The sequence below is a fragment of the Orbicella franksi genome, chromosome 15 (assembly GCF_964199315.1).
Source record: "Orbicella franksi chromosome 15, jaOrbFran1.1, whole genome shotgun sequence".
NCBI lineage: Eukaryota > Metazoa > Cnidaria > Anthozoa > Scleractinia > Merulinidae > Orbicella > Orbicella franksi.
In genome coordinates, this window is record NC_138159.1 from 5,729,688 (window position 1) to 5,754,668 (window position 24,981).

A 24,981-nucleotide genomic window follows, 5' to 3' on the forward strand; every position below is an offset into this window, starting at 1 on the left:
AAGATTACTGGTAAAAATGATGTATGAAAATTGCCTTATCTTTCTATCAAGAAACAGTTTGATTTCCCTGGCCAGATGCCAGATATCAAACTACCACTAAAAGCTACTGCCTTGATTTTAGAAAAAAAAGAAAAAAACGCCGGTGACTATTTTTGAGTTTGAAAGAGACTTTCCCCCCGCCGTTTCTTAACCTGTGTCAAGCATGGGTCATCGCAAAGGTCATGGGTTTGAATCCCGTAGGATCATCAACTTTTTTCCGGATTAACGGTCGACGCAAGATTCTGATCAAAAATGACTTCCACTTGCATATTTGTTTACACTTACTGTTGTATTCCAATGTACTTTTCGCCGCTGTTCCAAGAGACACCCAGATATGTCCAGAATCCTTCAAAAACCGAAAACATGTACGACGCACTTAAGGTGGCAGTGTTCAGAGCCACACCCACCTCCTTGAGAGCTGCGTCGTAGAACAACTCGAAATCCAGCACTCCGCTGTCTAAAGAGACAGAATTAACTGAAATTAACTTTGTGAAGTTTGATGATTAGAGTATTGAATCTAAGGCCCCGTTCACACTAAGCCGGAGGGATTTGAAAGCAGAGGCTTTACTCTGAAAACGCATCAAATGTTTTCCGTCCACACTACGCCGGAGGAATTTAGAAACGTGACAATCGCCGGTCATTTTGGATTTGTGTTTGAGGAAAACCCGGATAGGGAAATCACGTGATTATCGGTTTCAGATAACAGGGAGTCATTGGTAGTTCGTAGCTGGTTGGGCATCAAAACTCCGGCCATATCTACTCTTAGCATAGTTCAATGTAGGCAGACCGTTCCAATAAAACAAGCGACGTATCCGAATAAGGGTGGACAGCCTGAACAAAAACGCAGCACTTATATTACTCAAACACGAGCCTTAAAGCGACCCATATATTAATTATTCGATAACCCTCACATCCCTATAAGGCTAGTTAACTCGGTCAGGAATGAGAAAGTGACAGCGAAATTTTAAACTGAGTTTTTTATCGTTTCATTAGTATTTGGATAAAGAAGAGTTGTGTTTGTTCTAAACGGTTTCTTAAGGGCGTGTCGCCCTCGAATAAGCACCATATCAAGGAAAACAAAGATTAAATAGCGCTGTAATGCTTCAATTTCTCCTGTACTAAGGAAGTTTGTCTTCTGCTTACGGCCTCTTGAAAAAGGTCATTGAAAGGAAAATTAAAATCATTTCGGTTGAAAAAGAACACATGCCTATTCTTTACATTCAAATCCCCCCTGGAACATACAGTTTATTACTCATCAAACCTACATGCTATCTTACAGACCAATATTTCACTCGGCACTAGAGTCAGCGTGGCTGTCTTAAGACCTAGCTAGGAATGTATCCAAGCAGCGGGTGATATCTAAGGTCACAACCTTCAGGGCGATCGTGTGAGTTCTGATTGAGCAATCAGAACCAGAAGCTTTTACATAGTCTTGGGTAGTTGACGATATTCTTTTTTCTCATCACCTGACTGATTGAAAATGTGTTTATATTCTAAGGAGAAATCAGACGTCAATCACATACCTAAAGTCAAAAAACTTTGATCTTCTTTGCTCTCTTTGGAATTATATTTAAGCCACATGGAAATGCTAAAATCTTCGGAACATCCCGCTTCTAGGCAAGCAGTGCCCAGATCCGCGAAGTCGATCCATCCACTCACACCGTCCAGCTGCAGTGCCTGGCCACTCAGCCCCTTAGTGTCCAGGCTTACTCCACCATGCGCCTTACCCCAGCCCACTCTTGCTCGGTCCTTCAATTCTTCCAAAGAGTCTAGTGGCCAGTAAGACACAGCATCCTGATATAAATTGATAATTTTCTTTGGTTCACCTGAATAAGGCGAAAAATGAAATATCTAATATTAATACTTTTCACTGATGGGCTTCATTAATGTTACTCAAAACCAGCATCGCTTGAAACGTATTTCTCCATTAACAATGTGTTTTATAATTTCACCAACGTTTGCAATGCTCGTAAATTTTAGGCCTGTTAAATCTCGGTTTTTTTCGACTTAAGAAAAATTGCATTTTTTTAAATTCCGCAACGTCCTTGTTAATTTTTTGATTTATTATTTTTTTTTGTTGGTTCTTTTCTACCTGAATCGAGGTTAATGCCCTCAATTTAAAAATGGTGTACATCAGATCAGAAAAATGACTTAAAACATCGTACATAGCCCCTTTAATTTAGTAACCATAGCTACCTTCTAGGCACCACTCTACGCTACGATCCGACCAATCACACTTGCACTTGCCAGTGATTTCGTCACAGCGTCCCTCGGCGTGGTTACATAGCTCTGCGCATAAGGTGTCTGTATTTGGAAAAAAAAGTTGTACACCAGTATCAGAAAAAAACCGTAAAGGTGAGGTGTCAGCTTTGATGGTACGCCCGACATTATAGGTCCTAAATCCCCTATTTCAGATTTTGTGACCGTTACGTTCGTAATGGTCTAAATAAAAGTAAAATTAAGCAAAAAGAATTAAGAATATAAACTAGATGTATAAATTAAATATATTTAGTACTATAGGAAACTTGACACAGCCTAAGTTACAAAGAAAGTTTTCACATCTTTATACCAGAAAAAAACAAAACATGGTTGCTGAGAAAAAAGGCGATACAAAAATATCAAAATGTACGTTTATAGTTAATAATATTTGGTGTTTCTTCACTCTCTAATGCATGAATATACTTCAGTGTAAACAAATCTAACATACCTAATAGGTAATGATTTAAGTAATGATGAGTTCGATTGCTTAATTAACTATCAGAATGACTGAGCCACAAAGTAAAGTATTCCTTGTTGACAGCCCTTATAGACCCCATGTTCCCGACAACAGATATTGACGAGTTTAAAAAATTGACCGATAGGATTGATACCAAAAACGAGGATTATATCTACTTGATGATCTCAATTATAATTTGTTATTGTCGTAGTTACCTCCTTTATATAACACTTCAACGTCAGAAATAACGAAGTTGTTTACTTCTGCAAACAAGAACGCAACATCAGCTGTGGTACCAAACGAGTTACCCAGTTCACTATAGCCACTGGACATCGTCTCCAGTACAAGATCACCATTACCGAATGTGGGTCCTTGCCCCGGCCTTACAGGATGTGCTGTGTATCGCTTGTCGTGCTTTAAAGGAAATAACACCGGGTCTGTACCCTGTTTGTTGCTCAGGCTGAACAGAAATGCGTGATAACTCACAGCAGCTCCTTTCTCTACCGAAAACGACAAATAGAAGAAAATGTAAACGTGTTTTTGATGTACAGCAAGCTCTGCTTTTTCAGGCCACAGTCACATACACTGGCTATTTGAATAAAAATAATTATAATTAAGCTAAGGAATGTAATTTGAGTGAGTGTAAGGGAAAAATAAATGTTTTGGAACGATGAATGTTTTGCGCGTTTTGGTCCAAAAAAAGTTGCCAGGTAATTAGCCAGTTGCTTGGTTCCCTATATACCCCATTCACGCCAACTAAACTAATTTAACTAAAACAAGTTTAGGTTTTTCCAATTTGTCGATTACCTTTTGCAGTCAATTTGAGAAGAAAAATTTCAAACCACCTTGCTAACATATGATTGATTCAGCCAGGTTTTTACCTTGATAGGTTGTGGGGTGTGTATGGTATGAGCAGCTAAACTTTAACCTTGTTTAGTTAAACCTCTTTTAAACATGTTTAACAGGTTAGATGGATTAATATGTCAGGTTCGTAGCTTAGGAAGGTTCGGTGGTAGGTACAGGTTAGTAGGTAGGTAGGTTGGTTTGCAGTTTATGGCCGTTAATCTTGCCTCCATAGATAGATAGGTGGATGGGTGTGTAGGTGGGCTGATTAGTAGGTAGGTATTCACAACTACTAGTAGTTAGAAAAGCAGTTAGGTTAGTACATTGGTGGGCAGTCAGAAAGGCTGGAAGGTTGGCAGCTTTGTAGGTGAGTCGGAAGGCAGGTAGGTGGTACATACATGTAGGTAGGTGGGTAATTGGTAGGCAGGAGGTAGGTAGGTAATGTGTATTACATTACTAATAAATTGTTATTCTAACCTAGAGAGCTGCCCCAGTCCTTCTCAGTGTATCCACCAAAGATGTGGTTGTCTGAACGCACTATTGTAACAGTCATTCCTTTCCCTGCACATCTGGAGTAAAACTCTGCCACATCTCTTCCGTGGGTAAACGCCCGATAGCATGGTATCCAGATCTTGTCCTCTCCACCAGCATCGTTCAGTGCCTGCGTTAGAAACGTTTTAAACCCTTCCAGGTGGCCAATTATCGCAGACTTTTCAAGATCGTGGCCTGAAACGGACCCTAAAAGAGAATAAACTTCTAAAATTCTGGTTTTTTTTAGGCAGGTGCTAAGAAAACAGTAAACAGTAATCTGTCCGAGTGACGCCACCGCTCTCGTTTCCTTAGTTGCTAACCAACACAAAGTGCCTTCAGTGCGTCATACTGACGTAGTAATTTGAGGAGTGCTCGAAGGAAATCTCTGGTTATTTACCGATTAAAACGAATCGAAAATTATTCAAGTGCTTCAAGGACGATTTACCTAGGCCTATTACCTACTGCAACATCCAATTTGAGTTCAAGCCAAAGCTGCGGTCACAATGCACTGCTCTTGTCCTGTTACAGTACCTGACCTCACTTTTTCAGCCTTGTGCTGATTGACGCTTCGAAAAGGTAAAATCTCAAGTTCTCTTCAAAATAGTGCTTCGAACAGTTGAATCCCTTCCCCCGGTTATTCAAAGGATTGATAACTCACTATATTAAAAACTGGATCATTGGATAATGCAATTCGAGAGCTTTCATTGGCTTAGCCACCATGGTATATGAGCCATTATACCATGCTCTACAAATACGCTAAGCGTACACGAGATTTTTTGGGGGTGTTTCAATTTTTATTTTAGTTTAGGTTTGTAGATTTTGGGGTGCGATTTTTGATAAAACAATTATTCCACTCGCGCTTGTTGGATATGAGATGGTTATAGCCAACTCATATTCAAGGCGCGTTTGTGGAATAATTACAGGTTAATGCACTCGAGATCAGCGAGTGAATTATTGGGATTTACCTGCACGAGTTCACTAACAATGAACGAGAAATTTTGAAATTTTGAAAATTTCGAGTTCATTGTTAGTGAGCGAGTACAGGTAAATCCCGATAATTCACCAGCAATGAGTGCGTTAACATTTTTATTATCCAAATTGAATACACTGCACAAAGAAACACTGCACTGAAACCACTATATTTGAGGCAGCCGAAGCCATGGTGTAATGACAGTGGTGTGTTAAATTTACACTACGGCTATTACACCACGATAATGACGTCAAGGTAGCTGTCTCGTCACAACTCAGTATCACGCGGTACAAATCAGCCAATCAGAAAATCGGAATTCGTACAGTCTATGAAAGCTGAATGTGTTTTTAAATACAGTTCGTTTTGTCAACACTTATCCACTGCATGGATATTGATTTATCCGCGGATAGCGTTAATCAGCCCTTTGAACGAATGCAGTGGGCCTGAATGTGAAACAAATGTAAAATACCTGATTTGGAATGATTTAACATGATTTTCAAGCACTTACCAGAAACACCGGGCTTTGCGGAACTTGGAAAAGTATCACATGATGTGGTGGACAGCGTTACCTCATCGATGGCAATGTCTCCCAGAAACCCATCTCCCACGACGGCCTCAAAAATAACCTGTATCAACAAGCGGTTATTAATTAGAAATACCCACTTAATGGATTTTTTAGACATTTTCAGGCCCTGTCCGCACTACGCCGCAGAAATTTGGAAATGCAGATTTATTTGTATGGTTAGGCCTAAGGCCCACACTAAATCTGGAGCTTTTCAAAAACTTTCTTCAAACCGGAGGAATTTATAAACGAATGACATCACGAAATTCATGTGCTTTCCCTGCCTAGGTTTTCCTCAAACACAAATCCAAAATGACCAGTGGTTGTTGCATTTTCAAATTTCTTCGGTGTAGTGCGGAAGGAAAACACTTGATGAGCTGCCTGTGAACAGAGCATGAGCAGAGCCAGCAGTTTTTTTTTTCGCGCTAAACCCGTTCAGTCTTTGCGTTACTCTCTAAAGCCCTGACCAAACGATCGCAACATTTCAACACGACATATCGCAACATTGTTGGCCCAGAATTTGCAAGCTCCGGCCAAACGATCGCAACATTTAAACGCAACATATCGCAGCACTGTTAACTCAGAATTTGCAAGCTCCGGCCAAACGATCACAACATTTGAACGCAACATGTCGCAACATTGTTAGGCACAACATGTTGCGCGCGTTTGGCCACCCTGTTGCGGCGTGTTGCGACAAATTGGGTGTTGAAAATCGAATAAGTACGCATGCCCGGGCGCAACATTGTTGCACGAACCTGGCCAAACGAGTACAACATCATGCAACATCCGCGAATGTTGCATGAAAAATTTGACCATTTTCAAATTTGAGCCAACAACACCCAACATGTTGCAACACGTCGCAAAAGGGAGGCCAAACGCGCGCAACATCTTGCGCCAACAATGTAGCGATATGTTGCGTTGAAATGTTGTGATCGTTTGGCCGGGGCTTAACAAACCACTCGCCTGGAACAGATTACGCCTTCGAGTTGAATGGTGTGAGTTGTTTACGCTATTTTGTTTTATTTGTTTGCTTTTCACCTAAAACCAAACGACCACATGGTAGAAAAGACGGAATTCCTATGGCGCCGGGTCTACAAGAAACGAACTAAACTTTAAATAATTTCCCTCACCTTAAAGGCAAAATTTCTTTTGATTCCTATGGTTCCTTCGTTCCAAGAATTTCCTTGATCACCGCTCAGTCGCCATTTGAGCTTTTCTGAGCCAAGTTTTTTCGCAGCGAAGACGTTTAAACGACCAACATGTTTTCCCCACATGTGATACCAAAATATCACGCATTTGTAGGAACTTATGACATACGGACTCTCGAACCGGACACTTTCACCTTTTGAGCGAGGATAGGAAGACTCCAGGTGTATGTAAAAGCCTGAACAAGTGAGAAGCATCAAAATTAGAATAGGGAACGTAAGCAAACCACGACGGCAATAGCAACGAGAACGTCACCAAACAAAAGGTTTAATGAGCAGAACAATAGCTGTGCACGTGCGTTATAATGCTTGGTACATTTCGTACCCGTTCTCTGCAAAATTAACAACAACGTGAAATGACCAGGTTTTGCGTATTTTAAAGAAATACTTTTAGGAAATCTTTTAGGAAGTGATCGCTGGCATTACATATTTAGTTTGAGTAAGTTTTTAGACCGAGTGGCGTACTGAACAGGTTCAGATAGCAACGAAATTCGAAGGTAAAATGTAAACCCATTTTTTACTAGGCGTCGTCCCTGGTGTTGCTTAAGGTCCTTATTGAGAATATTTAGCAAGGCTGATACTACGTAGAAAAAGCTTGGAAAACGTAACGCAACAACGACATGATAGATTCCAAACCTGAAAGCCAAGATGCAACCGTTGGCAGCTGTTTAGCTGATCAAATCTTTTACCAGATCCTAGCAGCATTTCCTTTTTCGGTTCCTCGTCACATTTCTATCAAAATTAGAGCTGAATCTGGCTATACCTCATTTTCAGGTTATAGGAAGTACAGAGGCCTACATTCTACTTTGTAACAGCGTCTAATTTTCGAAAGTTCTATTTCTTTAACGATACGTTTTGATAGTTCTTTTCATCTACAACGAATCATTTAATAGTTAGGACACCCTCATATTTTATGGTCAAGTATGTCCCCCAAAACATTTTGGTTGTTAAACTGTATAAAATCGAAATTACATTTTGCCAGAGTACCTACTGTTCTTTCAAAGGGTCTTAAAAATAATCTTCCTTTAGAGGCTCTCAGTCAGAGTTGTTAAAAATGCTACAAATGCCTCAGTATAGCTACTTTTCTTCCGTTTTTGAACAAAGGATCCTTTTCCAACCATGGCACGTGCTGTACTGTACTGCTCTTATGTAAAGAGTGTGACATTTCTCCTCTCACACTCAGTTCTGTATGTCCTAAAGCTCGATCGAGGAGGCATACATCTGAGATTAACACTAAAATATTCCACTCTGAAGACGAGAACTAAAGACACGTGATTCAAAATGAGGCCTGAGAACTAGGCAAAAGAAAAATGTGCCTTGTACAAATAAACCCGACTGGGGAAAAAAAGACACACCCTGTTCCACTTACTTGTACCGCCATTTTTATCAAGACAAGGCCCGGTCCCCAATCTATTGCTGGGCACGCACTCCTTTTTAATTGTCCAGTTTCCAATCTTCCACGGACACGGCGAATCATCGAAATTACACAGATCTGGGAGAAAAAGAACAATAATGACTTCTTTATACTCATATTGCAAGAGTATGTATTGGAATGTCCTGGGAGGCCATGCCGTTCAAAAAGAGCAGAAAAAGCAGAAATGTTCCACATCAAGAGGGTCTAAAGGATAAAATTTTATTTCTTATGGCTTTTAAAAGGCACAAGGTTTCTTTTAGCTAATGTTCCAACGATTAGACAGGTGCCCATAACAATAGGGTAGGCGTTGACTATATTGCCACGTAAAAAAGGTTTTTTTTTTTTTCAAAAAAATGGTTGGTTTACTCAGCCACAGGAGTGAGCTCGATTATTAGACCGCACGCTCGAGTTGTTTTACAGGGTCAGCATTATCAAGGCGTAAGTTGGTAAAACTCAGCAGCTTGTTTGATTAATCCCAAAGAATCGATAAAACTGATTCATTGACGACCTGTTGACTACTTCTTGGTCGTAATCTACTCATAGTCACGCATGCGCTTCAAGGGCTTACATCGATCGAAACTCATCGAAGTTCGAGGTGTTTGGAGTTGTGATAAAACACTGTCCTTGGCGCTTGATTCATCTTTTCAGCTGAAACCAAACCTAGCGGGTAAACGGCGAGATAAAGTCACAAAAATCCAATCAGCTAATTAAGACCACATTTCCAAACACCGCCACAAAGACGAATTCCTGTAATAACATAATAACTTTATGAGGTCATCAAAGTGACTTCCTGTCCGTACTGCGCAGTCGCAGTACCCTAATGTTTCAATTTATATAAACATTGTAAGGCTCACTCGATGGAACGCTAATCGATGTTATTCGTTACGAACCACATACCAAATCTACGAGGCCTTTTTCCAGCAGCTTCATTGATTTTTACAGCTGCGAAGTTGTGTCATCAAGTGATATGAGAAAGAACGAAGCATAAAGCTTCGACCGCTTCGCGGGGGGCAAACAGAGTGCATTAAGGGCAATTGAAAAATAGAGAATTTCTCTATTTTCCAATTGCCCATAATGCACTCTGTTTGCTGTGAAATGCTCTTGGGAAGTCTGCATGTTCCCAAGAGCATTTCACAGCAATAGTTAATGCAAAATTTGGGGGGCAAACAGAGTGCATTATGGGCAATTGGAAAATAGAGAGTGCGGTTGTTTTGAAACTTTGAATTTACTTCATGTACGTAGTTGCGAAATGTTTACATTTTGTGATGTTTTACTGACATGAAACAAAGCAAAAAACGCAAACAAACCCTCGAGAGTGCGCACTACGGACTGGAAATCATCTTTAATGTCTCTGAGACATTTGTGCCCATTTTCTTAACTCCTACATTATAATTCAAGTAATTGGGTAATAGACCATTTCCGATTTACCTTTAGCCTTTTTCTCAAAGCGAGACTTGGTGCCCATCCTGTCATAAATGAAAAATGAGATTTTATTCACACTGATACGAAATTCAACTCATTTTCATATGAATGGTTGTGCACCGGGCCTCGCATTGATGGAGAGGCTCAGGGCGACCGGAAAATGGGTTATTACAATAACTAGGATTCCTATGGCCCCGTCCACAGTGCGCCTGAGAAATTTGAAAACGCAGCTTTATTTCTTCCGTTGATCCTACCGTCCACACTAATCCGTCACGAAAACGGAGCTTTTCGAAAACGCTCTTCAAACCGGAGAAATTTGAAAACGTCGGCTTTGTGTTTTAGTGTGGAAGAAAACATTTTGAAAACGAGGCTTTTCGAAAACGATGACATCACGATAAGCATGTGATTTCCCTGCCCGAGTTTTCCTCAAACACAAATCCAAAATGACCGGTGATTGTTGCTTCTTCAAATTTCTCCGGCGTAGTGTGAACGGAAAACATTTAATGCGTTTTCAGAGTGAAAACACCGTTTTCAAATTCCTCCGGAAAAGAAACAAAACATTACCTAGCGTTTCAGGTAGCGTTACGCCAGCCCAAGTTTCCCAGTCGCCACCCCCAGGGATATCTCTCCACAAACTCAAGTCGGACAGTTGAATGTTCTCAACACTCCACCATTCGAAGAAAGATAAACGGCTGGCCAAGTTGATCATCTTCTCAGGATTTAACGGAAACTCGTCGTCTTCTCGCTCTGGAGAGCCGACATTTACATTGTCTAGGAAAATGCGCGTATCGAAGTTCTTTTTCAGCATAAATGTGAAGCGCGTCCATTCTGTTGAGGGAAGCGGGCTGGTCTTTGAGTAACCCAAAGCTTCGGCAGACTGATACTGTGCCTTAAGCATTGACTCAGAGTAAACCAGCACGCCAGTGTCGTTACCAGGGTCACTACCAGATGACAATATTTCAGCATCTGAAGATTTAAGATGCCGAATAAAATTGATGAAAGTGGTAAGTATACCTCTTGATTTTTTCCCAGTTTCTGACGAATTCTTCAAAAATTAAGGAGCTACGTCACGTTTTGTGCATCTTGAAAAGTGTAGCCTAGATTTTTCAAATACGTCGTTTGTAATCCAGTTTAGTCTTCTCCATCCTTAACCATCCTTTTCCCTTTATGAGGTATTATTATCTCTTTAGTGTTTCTCTATCTTAGTAAGCTATTATTTTAAGATTTCCTTCAGTTTAAAGGTAATTTTAATTTGTAGGTGACCAAAATAACTCAAAATACCGTAACTGAGCTCCTTTAACTAATGAAACTAAACCTGCTCGCCTCGTAAAGCACTTCCGAACTGTGCACTGAACTGTACACAATATCTTCATCTCAGTTTTATACGTTGTTTCCAGCATACAGAGCTCTTTTTAAGTTCATCAAGTATGTCATGCTGAGAATCTGCAAATGTGCTATGGTTTTACAAACAGTGAATAAAGAAAAAAAAAAAAAAAGAAAGAAAACGATTCGACAATAATATGCTTCATGTTCCCATATTCGGACAGCAACCAAGGAACATTCAGGTACAACAACGTTTTCACACTATTCCAAAGAGCTAGCGGGCGTTTGAGAGAAAAATAAAATAGTGGGCCATTGGTAATATTTAGTCCTACATGAGCACAAAACTTTATTATAGCTCTTCGCTTTACCATCACAAGATGTACAAGAACGTGACCTTCTACTGCTTTGCGAACACGCGACCGTAACTATTCCTTTGCGAACACGTGACCTTAGCCACTCACTCAACAAACACGTGATAAACACGTGACACCAGCTATTCATACTCACATCCTCCTTTCATTGACGCGCAGCCACGGAGCTCCAACTTGACACACTTTTCTCCGCTGACCGGATAGAACCGAACGAAACGTACTTGCACCGTGGACTCAAGAAGTACTGTGGAAAGATTACTACCAGCTGTGAACACCTTAGAGAAATAGAGAGAACAGAAAATTGTCACGTAATATAACATGATCCTCGGGTGCGCCGTTCCAGTTGGAGTCACGTGGTTGTCCTGGAATGAAGATCCATCTTCCGTTAATGTTTCTTTTAGCAAAAATAGTAGCGGAAACAAGATCTATTGAAATTGTTCAATTATGTTGACGGGGTCCATATTTAATAACTTCATTTTGTTACATTAGGAGAAAAAAAAAATCACACACACAAAAAAAAAATACCTGCATTACAATACTACGAGAACTATTCACTATTCACTATTCACCCTCGAATCCCGCATCTGTAGTTACAAAATCGGAGGAATCCTGTCGAAAGTACGTCCGAATACTGTCGGACGTCCGAAGGAGGTGTGCCCGAAGCTAATGTGTCAGGCAATATTTATTTTCATTCTGGAAATTTCATTTACCATGAAATGTTAGCCTGTATCATGGCCGCGGCTGTGACGCAGGCTATGACATGGAAGCCCAAGCAAGAACATATAAAATAGCTGCTGGGTGTAAACATACTGTTATTTCACTTTCTCTCTCTAAAAAAACGAGATTCTTTACGTTTAAAACGCTCCGCACCCGAAAAAACTCTTGCTTGAATCTTAAAGATTAAAGATTAAAGATAAAAAAAACTGAGATTCTTTACGTTTAAAACGCTCCGCACCCGAAAAAACTTCTGCTTTGACAAATGGCGCAGGGAAGTCCGCATTTCCCAGTTTTCAAATACTTAGACCTTTTTTCAGTAAAAACTGATAAAGTGTGGAACGTTGAACAGTGATAATGATAAACTAGTCACAAAATACTTTTTTTCTTGCACATTTGTTTCGTTTGACCGCAATGCTCTTTGCCCTTTGCCCGTCATCCGTCCATGCGAAGCCAGGGAGCCATACAGAGATAGTAATGTTTATGACTAAAGTACATGTACGTCAATACCTTTGGCGTGCCATCGAAGTTAGGGTAGAATTGCCATTTTATGCCATCAACGCTGTATTGGATTTTGTACGACTCCACATATGTCTGAGAGGTTAACGCCTTAGTGACCACGCGTTCTAGTAGTCTGACACTTCCCAGGTCAACTTGCAAGTAGTCGTTAGGGTCATTGTCAGTTAGAGGTTTCCAACATGAAGAAGAATCGAGCAGAGCTTCATCGGGCTGATATTGTGAGAAGAAAGACGAAGCGGTAATGCTTTCCATACGAAGCGCTCTGTTACACCGCCCTGAATGGAGTAAATATAAATAACATAAGTTATTGGAGATTGAGAGAAAAAGAAACGTACGGAATCGTTAACTATCTATTGACTAACAATAAGTGGAACTCATACACACCGATCTGACTAACAACTGATGGAAACTTACTAGAATCGACCAATGACTGCTGACAAACTTTACACGAGTCTTTCAGCCAATACCATCATGGCTAAACTTGTTTAACCAATCACTTTCAACGGACCAGACTTACAACATCATCGACTGACTAACATTATTCACTTGAGTTCGTATAGTGTGATCGTCCGGGTGAGGGTAGTTCTGAAAAGAACTGTTGTTGGTGACTAGTCACCAACAACAGTTTTTTTTTTTCAGGACTACCCTCATCCGGGCGATTACACTATAGAAACTACTGATACTCCAGGGTTCCAACCATTTATTATGTTACGACAACCTTATACGACTAAATCATTCAGTGTTAAAGTGAAATGAAGAATGTTCCTGCAACCCTTAATTTTAAAATACAGTGGAACCTCCGTTTCTTCAGGAAATGTGACCTACTTCCACTTACAATATGAGATAGGACTTAAGGGATGGTTTCGCCAGTCGGCGCATGTGTAAGCCATAACACTAGCCCATTTGCGAACTACTTGAATGCGTTGCTTATTAATAAATCGGAATCAAGCACCTGAAGTTTTCGAGAAATTTGCTTTTGAATATGTCGCGATTAGGTGCAAAAAAAAAAAAAGATCCATCTATCAGAACTCCGGTTATTTGTTTCGGTTCCATGGATAAAGCACTTTTTTGCCTTACGAGATTTCAAACACAAGTATCGGGGCAAATCACAGATTTGATGCACAACGACGAACACATATTCAGGGACGATCACAATGGGTCCGGCCCAAACAAATATTGTAGAATTTATTATTGAACACCGCTCAAGTTATTATATTAGCTCTTATCTGGTTGGCTCACCCCATAGCTTGCATACGAACCGAACCAAACACAGAACAACCGTCAAACACAACTGCATAACAAAAAAGGGTTGAACAAAGAATTGACCAAACAGCACGGATCATATACAGGAGGGTCTCAATGCGGTTGACCTTTCAGTAGCCGTAAAACGGGACAAAAATTTACCCGTTTGGAGTAAAAAAGCCCAAATATTAACCATTTGCCGCTAAAGTTACCATCCCGTAAGATCCTCATAAGGCACAAAACAACAAATCGACACAACACGAGACGATACAAAGAGTAGCATCCAGGCCAGACCTACCGATCCAGATTTGAACACGTTTACTTACTAGGTGATCATGAATACTAAAGATGAAGAGAGCCTGATTAAACACAAATTGGGAGGCGGCGTGGCTGAGTTGTTTAGGGCGCTGGATTTGAAATCTGGAGGTCCCTGGTTAAAATCCACCTTCCTACCGCGATCTAGATTTGTTCTCGGTAGTCTCGAGTTCAACTCCTCCACCGCGTTGTGTAAATAACCAACTGGTCAGCCTCCCACCAGTTGGAATTCTTAATAATTTGTGTTCTATTTGCGATATTTGTTTGGTTATTCACAGTGTCCTCAATTAGCACAACAGTGCTAAATACATTTGACAGTTAAATAAAGTTATTATTATTATTATTATTATCATTATTATTATTATTATTATTACACATACTTGCGGAACATCCATAAATCTCTATTGCAAAACCACATTCATCATTAACGCATTGACTGAGGATAAACTTAAGATGTTCTGCTTGAAATGACGGGACGAAGAGAAATCGCTTGATTGAAAATGCGTCGTCTAAGCTCAGACCCTAAAAAGATCGAGAAAGTCATCTCATAAGTTAAGGAATTTCTATTACCGTTAATGAATTTCTATTCCTATGTTTTTATTCCTAAGTGGCCCAATTAGTTTACTGAGTTAAGTATAAATTCCTATACTCAACAAATTACAACTAGCAATAAGTGAATAGTGATTTGCCCTGGATAACGTTATCCACGTTTTTAAACAACCTAGGCTCGATTTCCGCCGCTCACATGAGACCGGTCTACGTTCCTCCACGGGAAGAGAGTGAGTTCGGGAAAGAGACCGGGCTTAATTTCTTTTTCGAAGAGCGGCTGGCCATCAAGCCTACAAATAAGCCGGCCGTGGCATTTACGGTAGCTACCAAGATGGTATTTATAAGCGGAGCTCCGGCGAGCCGCTAGGCGGAGCACCATACTCGTAGGAACCCGTGAATTGCTCATGGTTATAATGGCTAGCGGTATTGCTCGTGGGCGCGTACGCACGACGACGACGTCGCGCAACATGGTGGCCATACTCCAGCCAATAGGTTGAGACAAGTAGCCTTGGTTTATATACAGCGCACATCTTTGATATTGGGCATCCATTTTCTGGTTAATTGACACCTGTCAAAACAAGGTATCCGCTGACCAGCATTACGTGCCATATCGCAGGTTCAAGTTTAGAGTTTATAGAGGTCACATGCTTTTTTAAAAGTTGACCGCTGACCAGGTATCGCATAGTCAAGCCAGTTTAACTTTCTGTAATCAGAAGAGGGTTACTGGGAAGCTGGTTAACGCTAACTCGGGATTAAAAGTTAACCGAATTATAACTTTTTTTGGTATAGAAATGCTTTTCACTGCTTATGTTTTGCGTCGTTTGAGAAGGCCAAACAATATAAACAAAAAACCTCACCGCAAAGTTACAAAACTCAAATCTAAATTCTCGCTTTTCCTGAGTTAGCTTAATCGGGCTCTGAAAAAACCGGCCGTAGAGCTACGCTAATCTGTATATCACTTTGATCGTTTTTATAACTAGTGAAGGACACAAACAGTACAACAAATAGTGGAGGGAGACGCTAGTAGTCGATTTTGTTCACAAGTTACTGAGACACGCTGAATATGGGTCACAGTACAGAACTTAACCAAACCGAAAAAAAGCTAAAGAATTAATAATAGTTGTCATAAGGACGGATATGCTTCTCGTATCGCTAGAGGGTGTTAAAATCACGTATGTAAATTTAGTCTCGCTTACAGTGACCACTAGTTTTAGCCATCAAGGTATCTTTTAGGGTGCACTTGAAGACAAAATGTCCGTTTTAAGCGGTATCTGCTAGGGGTACAATAAAGCTCTAGCCACGCCAGATTGGTCTCCCTTAGGGGACAATTCAAATTTTCTGACGAGCATCCCTAACCTTTTCACGTGGGAGTACCCTCGGTGTCCGATTATCTCGATGAGAATTAATACAATACAAGCTAAATTTACTGATTTAACATCACAACTGAGGGAGACTGAGGAAAATAAAACATGAAAAAAGGTGGCCATACATCTGAACATGTTCCGTCTCTGACGCAACTTCTTTTAAGGAGCTGCGACACGGCGTTTTCGGCATCTTGAAAAGTTAAGCCTAGATTTTTGAAGTTCATCGTTTGTAATCCTTGTCAGTCTTCTCCATCCTTAACCATCCTTGTCCCTTTATGGTTTATTATTACCTCTTTGGTGTTTTTCTATCTTAGTAAATCATTAGTTTCAGGTTTCCTTCAATTTATAGGTAATTTTGTACGTGGCCGAAATAACTCAAAATACCGTGATTGAGCTCCTTTGACTGATAATACTCACCGAATGAGCAGGAACCCAAGATGACGAATTTAACCTCGGCTTATATTGAATTTCAAAATTAGTTGGATATCCAGGTTTGCTTGGAACTTTGTTGTTACCGTGGGCTTCTATTCCAATAACATGATAAACATCTTCCAAGTCCACGATTAATGTGGCCACACTTGGATTCGAAGGAATCCATGTGTTACCTGACGGGTTGTTCAATCTTGCCTGCCAAGGAGCGTTGTTAATGTCACCGGGCCCCTTGTAGTTACCAGTGAGTTGTGTTATCTGGCTGTCCCGAATATCGCCATTTTCCATGCCCAGTGGATGGAAACACTCTTTATTAAAGAAAAAAACAAAAACAAAATAATATGTCTGCCATTAAATACACGGGAACCTCTCATATACGAGCGCCAACGTGCCATGAAAATGTGGTCGTATTAACGGCCGGTAAGGTCAAACCTCATGACTCGTCTAAATCGAGTAACGTCTTAATTGTTCTTTAATAATCATTCGGAGTGCAGATATAGTTTTAAAAAAAAATCAATGGAACTTGTATCAGTGAGTAAAGTACTAAGAAGGAAAGATGAACATAGCTGGTTAATTTGAGCGGGCGTATAAACGGAGTAGAATTATAATGAATTATACAGGTTCGGATTTCAGAATGTTGGCTGTATCAACGGGGTGACCACATTAACGGGGTTTTCTTATAAGAAAATGTATGGGCGTTTCGCCGAGACAAAAAAAGTGGTCGTAATAACGAGGTGACTGTGTTAACGAGGTGACCGTAAGGTGGGTTTTCACTGTATGCAAGAACTTTAATTAAACAAAATGTTGACTAAAAAAGATGGTACTTGTTATATGTCACAGCCTTAATGGTACGAAATGCACAGTTTTGCTCTCTTTAAACCTGGCTTGCAGTTTCAAGGTTTAAAAGATCATTTCTTTAAATGTTGAGCAACTGAGAATTTATAGTAATTTGGTTGCTGTGCGTCAAAACAAATTTAAGACATATCAAAACGCCGAAATACTTCCGTTAAGAAGATTCCTCGAATGTATTAGGGCAATTGGCTTATATTTTTTTTACTTTTACTCACGATGTAGTATATAAAACAGGAAGGACCGTGTTCGACCACATTTCGAAACATCGAGAAGAGAATTGAAAATATGACACTGCTAACGGAGTATTTTTGACGAGCTACGAGGTGTTTGGAAATGTGATCAAACACTGTCTTGGGTGTTTGATATATCTTCTCAGTTGAAACCACAACTTAAGAGAAAACGGAAAAAATAAAATCGTCAAAACTCTATGTTGATTATGATTTCCAAATTGATAACTGAGAAATTGTCGCCGGAGAATTTAACTGAGAACTTAGTTTCCATTACCTCATCCAAACCTCTTACATTTGTGCAGAGTTTTACTATTCGTATTCTCGTATTCAGACACAAAATCCCTTTCATGATCCAACTACACGACAAAACATTTTTAAAACGCCACATCTCTTACGGCAAGGGCCTTTTCTCCATCCCGGAGTGTGAGCTCTTTAAGAAAAACAAAAACACAAACACAAACAAAAACACAAACAAACAAAACAAAACAAACAAACAAACAAAGGAAACACCTTTGGGACAAATATGAGTCAAAAGTTAACTATGGTATTTTTTTCTTCATTTTTTCCTACCTATATAAAACACTTCCAAATCGTCAGGCATAAAGTATTCACTCCCTGCCAAAAAATTAACGGCATCGACACTGCCAGGAAAGATCGCGTTTGGCAGACTGTAAGAAGTACCGAGATGACTGCTTGAGTTAAGATTTTTGGCAGCCATGTCACTTATAACAAGGTCGCCATCACCAAAGCATGGCCCGTAAGACGGATCGCTGTAAATCGCTTTTGAAGTGTCTTGCACATCAAGTTTAACGCCCGCTGTGCCGTCCATGTTTGCAAGGGTAAATAAGAAGGAGGTGCTGCTATTTTTGAAGCCTGTAGACCCTGTGTACGTAACAAGGCAGAAGGGAAAAAAACACAAAGAAATGTTTCGAAGTAACTACCGCTATTTCGGAATTGCGGACACTTTATTTGGTCCCAAAGTGGGGAAGGAACGAGGGAGGGAGGGAGGGAAAGAGAGAGGCCCCGGGGGAGGAAATCCCATATGAAAAGGCCGGAGATGCTCGACCTCTCGCTTAGAGGTGTAAATCAAGGATTGTGGTCTCACTAAGTGCATTCATGACGAAACGCCACTATTTTTAGCTGTCAAAGTATATTAAAGGGTACACTCGAAGAAATACGAGTGAAAAAACTCTCATATTTTCGTTTTCAGACTCGATTTCCACGGGTCTCTCGAGTCTGGTCTACAAGCGTGGGCTCCTTTCCTTAACAGCGGCTGGTAATCCAGCCTATTCCGTTTTAAGTGGTATCTTACAGGGGTCAAATAAAGATCTAACCACGCTCAGATTTGTCTCCTTTAGGGGTTTTATTCATATTTTCCCATTCATATAGGAGTTTCTCCCGGTTATTTTCATTGTTCTTTTCTCGCTAACACGGACAACTTGGACGTATTGAATAACCTAATTATTCTGCAGCTTAAGAATGTTTACTTGTTTGTGCACTATTTTGGCCTACATTAGATGATTATGTGTCAAAGAAGATGTGTACTACAGATTCAAAAGAACTAAAAATCTTCAAAGGGTATAACTGAATACGTTAATTGCGACACAACTAAAAATGGAGCCATTTTCATGAGACACCTCTACTGCGGACTCTCCTTGTCACGAAAACCAAATGACGGTCCAGAGGGTGTCCTCTTTAACGAGAGTTGGTGGGTGGGTAGTGGTAGAAAGGTAAGTAGGTTGGTAGGTAGGTAGGTAGGTTGGTAGGTAGGTAGGTAGGTTGGTAGGTAGGTAGGTAGGCAGGCAGGTAGGTAGCTAGGTAGGTAGCTAGGTTAGTAGTTAGAAAGGTAGGCGGGACTTAAGTATTTACGTTAACATATAGTCCGTAAGATAAAGCGATAATGAAAGCAAGTTCTAATTCTAGTACATTTTTTTTAGCCAAGTCGATCTCACCTCCCCAATCGATGTCTGTGAATCCTCCGAAAACGAACTTCTTTACTTTAACCAGGGTAACCGTGGGGCCCTTAAAGTCGCATCTACTGTGAAACTTGGATGCGTCCCAGCCATGTTCTGCCGCTCGATAACAGTTTATCCAACGCAACTCAGGACTCGTGACAACATCTAACCAGCCTCTCAATGTGGTCTCCTGGTTGTAAGTGTCTCCAATGATGTCTGATATAAGTCCTGTTTAAAGAAAACAGAAAAATGTCCACCTAGGTATCGTTTACACCTTGCATCTAAAGCCATTGTGAGGGCCGTCACGAAAAGGCCACGCGATAACAGAGGAATATTGCGTGGCTATGTATAAAGCAGACGTAACCACACAATGGCATTGTGGGAAGTTAATGTCCGCGTTCACACTAGCTAGTCCGGTACATTTTATTCCAGTCACGATTGAAGCGTGTTTCACTGTGAAACGTGTTCGCATTAGGCATTACAACTCACAAATCGGGAACGAAATTAAAAATGCTGTTAACGAAGGTTTTCACTTGAGCGTCGAAAAGTAATTGGTTTTGCACTTTCTATGATACACGATTGGCTTAAAGATATCGCGCTACTTTTGCACCCAATCAGAAGTAAAATCAAAAGCAACTGTGACGCGTTCGCACACATTTTCCCGCGCTTCGCGTCAGCTACATGTAATTTCTTGGAATTTGACTGGCTAACTGTATTTTCTGTGTCCTTTGTGATCGGCTAGCGTGATTACTTTGGTTTTGGTTTTCACTCACTCATCCTCATCGGGCCCATGAGGACTCTTGAGGCCGGTTATGGTTTTACAACACTCAATAAAGACCGTTCTATTCTGAATATGATTGATAATGCACAATGAGGTAGTTAGCTCCAAACTATTCGAAACACGTTTGAAAACTGAAAGGAAGAAAGGAAGAGAGTGCCCGTTAAGATCGACAGGATAAATAACACCACAGAGCGAACGCAACGGAAAATTTTAGTTCATTTTATTCGGTTTAGTGCTCGTATAAATGTCTGATTGCAGGCATGAAGCGTATTTGGACTGAGATAGTCCCCTATGTGCTCAATCCAGTAAACAACATACATTTTCAAGAAAATGTTTTGGTGCTGATGTGAGCAAGTGGATTAGCGGAACAGGGCACGAATCGCGATACAAAAGCATGAGCACGTCCAAGAGCGCGAAGCGCGAGTCGAAAAAAAACGCTTAAATTACCCTGCAAATCCCTTAGAGCGGCTTATAGTGATACTCAACCTTTGAATCTTATCCAGAAAGAGACACCAAGACCTTCTCCACATGCATCAAGATCCACAAGACAGTCGCCGTTGGGAACAGCGATACTCAAATGGTTGACGTCTTCTACGCTCAGTATCCCCAAGCGGGTATTTGTGGCACCCTCGCGAGCAACCAGTACGGTGGAGGAAGCATTCTGACTTAGTGATTCTATAAGTTGGCCGTTGTCCAGCTCGTCTAGGTTCCATCTACCCAATATTTCAACTGGAAAAAAAAAAAATAACAAAACAAAACAAAACAAAACAAAACAAAACAAAAAACAGCAACGTTTGAGCGTCATAGTTTTAACACCATAGTCTTGAGACGAAGTCGTAAGCGACCAGCGCGCCCCAGCGTTTTTATTTTTCCTTAAAAAATTCGCGTTAAAAAGCTCCCTCAATAAAGAGGAATCGCAACGGTTTCCAACGTTTTTCAGCACTTTTACTTCCGCCACCTTTTCTTCAGTTGATGCTATAGTAACGAGATAAAAAAAGCCTAATCATCGATAATCAATTGAGTCATCAGTGGTCATTTTTCATGACGCAAACAACTTCTCTAGTAACAGCAAAAAACGAGTCCTTTGACCTCCGTGAGACTTACTAACTGGGCTTTGTTTGGTTTTCAAGTTCTACTAAGACCACTTCTTAGAAACCTTTTTTCGAATTGACCGACTTGTTTGATTATGATGGAGTCTTGTATACAGATGCTACTTGAAATCAAGGAAAACTTCGAAAGGAATCTGACGTAATAAACAATAGACAAACAACAATGTTCGGATTGGGGATAATCAAGATGGAACACCAACGTGAATTAGAAAATTTATATTTAGGCGAACGTTTTCCAGCCTTGAAGCCCTAACGAAGGATCAATTCTAGCTACTTATCGACCGAGCCGTAACGAATCTTTCTTAAACTTTAAAAAGGCTTCCAAATTCAATCTTGGTTTTTTATCTATAGGCATTACGTTTATCATAAGATTCTCGATAATTCATATTTCTCTCAAAATAAGCAAGTTTGAATTGAATTAACGGCTTCAAAACATTTGCAGTCCTTGCAACTTCACCATGAGATAGCAACGTATCCAGCAAGTGGAATTTGCTGTTTGTAAAAAATGTTCTCCGTTTTCACTTTTAGTTAATTTTAGAACGCAAATGAAATATTTATACCAAAGAAACTTCAGGTGAAGTTGTCGTGAGGCATGGAGTTTGCAAGAGAATCGAATTCATTCGATGACTTTTTTTGACGCGAGAACGAAATACTATAGATGACTTTTTAAATTGCATTTTGAAAAACAAAGAGTGTTTTCAATTTCGATTTTTTTTTGGTAGCAACTGCTGCCGCCTACGAAAAACTAAATCAGCACACAGCTGCTAAGAGTATGCAATCCTTCAGATTATGGTAAAAATGCAATAATACAACTTACCTGCTTCTACGAGAAGAGGTCCAAAAGTACAGAAAATAATTATGGCCTATTAGACAAAACAGAGAAGTCAGTGAGGAAATAATTTTGCAATTCATTGTCTTAATAATAGCAATTTATGAACTTACTTTAAAGCTATATCGGCCCATCTCATTTCAATTAGGTTAAAATCGAATCTCTAAAATTCGCACTTCGGGTGTAAAAATCCTTCTTGCGCTAAAATGCGAGTTAAATTTAAAGCTAAAATAGTCGATTTTAGTTCATTGCAGTTTCAAAGAATGAACCTCTGGTGGTAAAGTATTCTGGTCTAGCATTCATTCATTCTTAAAACTTGATTATTATCATGACAAAAAAACGGATGCAAAATACATAGTAAGAAACGTAAAAGCTTTATTTCTATGTCATCTCACGATGAGGGGTCAATTGGCCTATTCAAAACCTTGTTCATGTAAGAGTTCTGTTAGTTTTTTTGTGAGTTTCATGTATTTTGTTTTTCTTTTTTAAAAATCTTTGTGTCAGACAAATTGTTAAGAAGCTGTTCAAAGCAAACAAAGTTCGTTTGTTTCTTGTCTATTCGAGTCTTAAGTATTCTGCAGCTCTTTCGATCGTCGTAAACCTTCAATTCGATCAATCAGTCGTTCAGCTATTTTATTTTTTCCCACGGAAAATAGGTAAAAATGCACTTGAATTACATTCGGACTTCTCGGAAATAATTAACTTCTTTTGTCGAGACATAAATGCTTTGAAAAATTAAACTTGTTTGTTTGACTGAGGCAGCTGCTTCGCATTTTTCTATGCATATCGGGTGTGTTGACTGAAGATAACGTGTAGGCGTTTTAATTAAGGTAACTTTCTATAATTGTAACCCAGCTAATTAGGGCCAAAGTTGTATTATTTGTCAGTTTAAAAAAATGTCTAAGAAAACGCCAACAAGCAGAGTTATACCGAGGGAAGGGTATACAGAAGTTACCATGATCAAAGAACGTGTGGTAGGTTAGATGAATCAGTTGCGTCAAAAGCAGCACAATCACGCGACACGCGTGTGCACAGAAATAACTTTTGCGATTACTTCTCATTGAAAATCAGCGATTCCAAAATTTCTTTTTTCGTGAATGTTTACTGGAAACTATAAGTCAGGGCAGACTAACTTGATATGTATTTCACCGGAAGCTCAGTATTTCTTTGCGAAATGTTTGGCCGCCATCTTGAATTGTTGAAGCCGAGGAAGGTTGGGGAGAAAAAAAATTCTAATAAGTGGTTGGGCTATAGGCGAGAGGAATAAGGGGAAGCGTCCACCTGTAATTGGATACCCACGTGACCGTGCACCAATCAGAATCAAGAATTTTGTTATAGGCACGATTAGTCGCTGATATCAACTGGTATGGCTTCAAAACGGATTGCCGGATTTATTTAAGTAACTCAAAACACTTTGAGATTCCAAACATTATTATCTGCTAAAGAATAAAGTCAACTGGTTTGGGGTAAAAACGTACAGCCGTATTGGTCCCGAACAAAGTTTAACAAAACAATCTTTTAAGGCCAGTTGCCTAGGAACACATTGGCTTGTTAAATATTGCAGAAGACATTACAAAAGATAAGTTCAGCTCTTAGCTCAAAGCCATTCAAGTCAATATTTGGTTCCAATTAGTGCTGAACTTCAACCAAACACAAGGGCTTCAATTAAGCACAATGCATCCGAGTAATTTAACTTAACGCTTAACATAAGATGATGCAAAGTGAAAAATATGTACCAACATGTATATGCCAACATCTACAAAGTGGAAGAGTATTTACAATAACAAAAAGTGTATTTTTACAAGCGTTGAGAATAAGAGCATGTTAGAAAACTTCTCCGTTACAACGTGCACGCCAAACACATTCTCGTCAAATTCCCCAAAACTGAAATATTTTGCATCATGATTTAAGATAACAAAAATCAAAGAAATCGGAAAAAAGCGTTTCTGCTAAAACGCGCGAGTCAAAAATCATGTAACCAACGCATAAAAAGGTTCGGGCCAGCTTAAATATAATTTCATTTTCATGTGAAAACTTTCGCCTCCAATTATTTGTTAAGATTGTTTCCTCTGTTTTGCTCTTCACAACATAACGCCGCAGGAATATGAAAACGTAGCTTTATTCTACGGTTAGGCTTACCGTCCAACACTACTGAATCCGTCGTGGAAAAGAAGCTTTCCGAAAAAGCTCTTGAAACCGGAGAAATTTGAAAACGCCGGCTTTTCGTTTTCGTGTGGAAGGAAAACATTTCGAAAACGGAGCCAGTTTTCGTAAACGATGGCGCCTCGATAATAGTTATGTTATTTCCCTGACCGAGATTTCTACAAACACAAATACAAAATGACCAGCAATTGTTGCTTTTTCAAATTTCTCCGGCGTAGTGTGGACGGAGCCTTGGTCGCCTTACTATCCACTTGAGTTAGTTTAAGGACTTGTATTAATAATAGACTGACTAGAAAAGGATGTAAATTACAGCTGTCCGATAAAACAAACAGTTGCCTATTACGGTCCCGCGTATCAAGTCATAACGAATCTTAATGCGCAACCATTCAAATGAAAATGTATTCCACATAAAGGTTCATTTTCATGCCAATCACACTCGTTTCAGTTAGTTTTGCACGAGGACTCACGAGCACTCGTGAAGAAACACTGGAAAAAGGCAACTCGAAAATGGCCTGTTGTGGTTTTGTGCTACGC

At 39.9% G+C, this 24,981-nt stretch overlaps 1 protein-coding gene across 1 annotated transcript in view; it reads left to right on the plus strand.

The window, feature by feature from the left end:
• LOC145469714 (E3 ubiquitin-protein ligase TRIM45-like) overlaps positions 1-24,981 on the plus strand; it is a 322,349-nt gene that overhangs the window by 62,914 nt on the left and 234,454 nt on the right. The gene's annotated exons all lie outside the window — the stretch shown is intronic.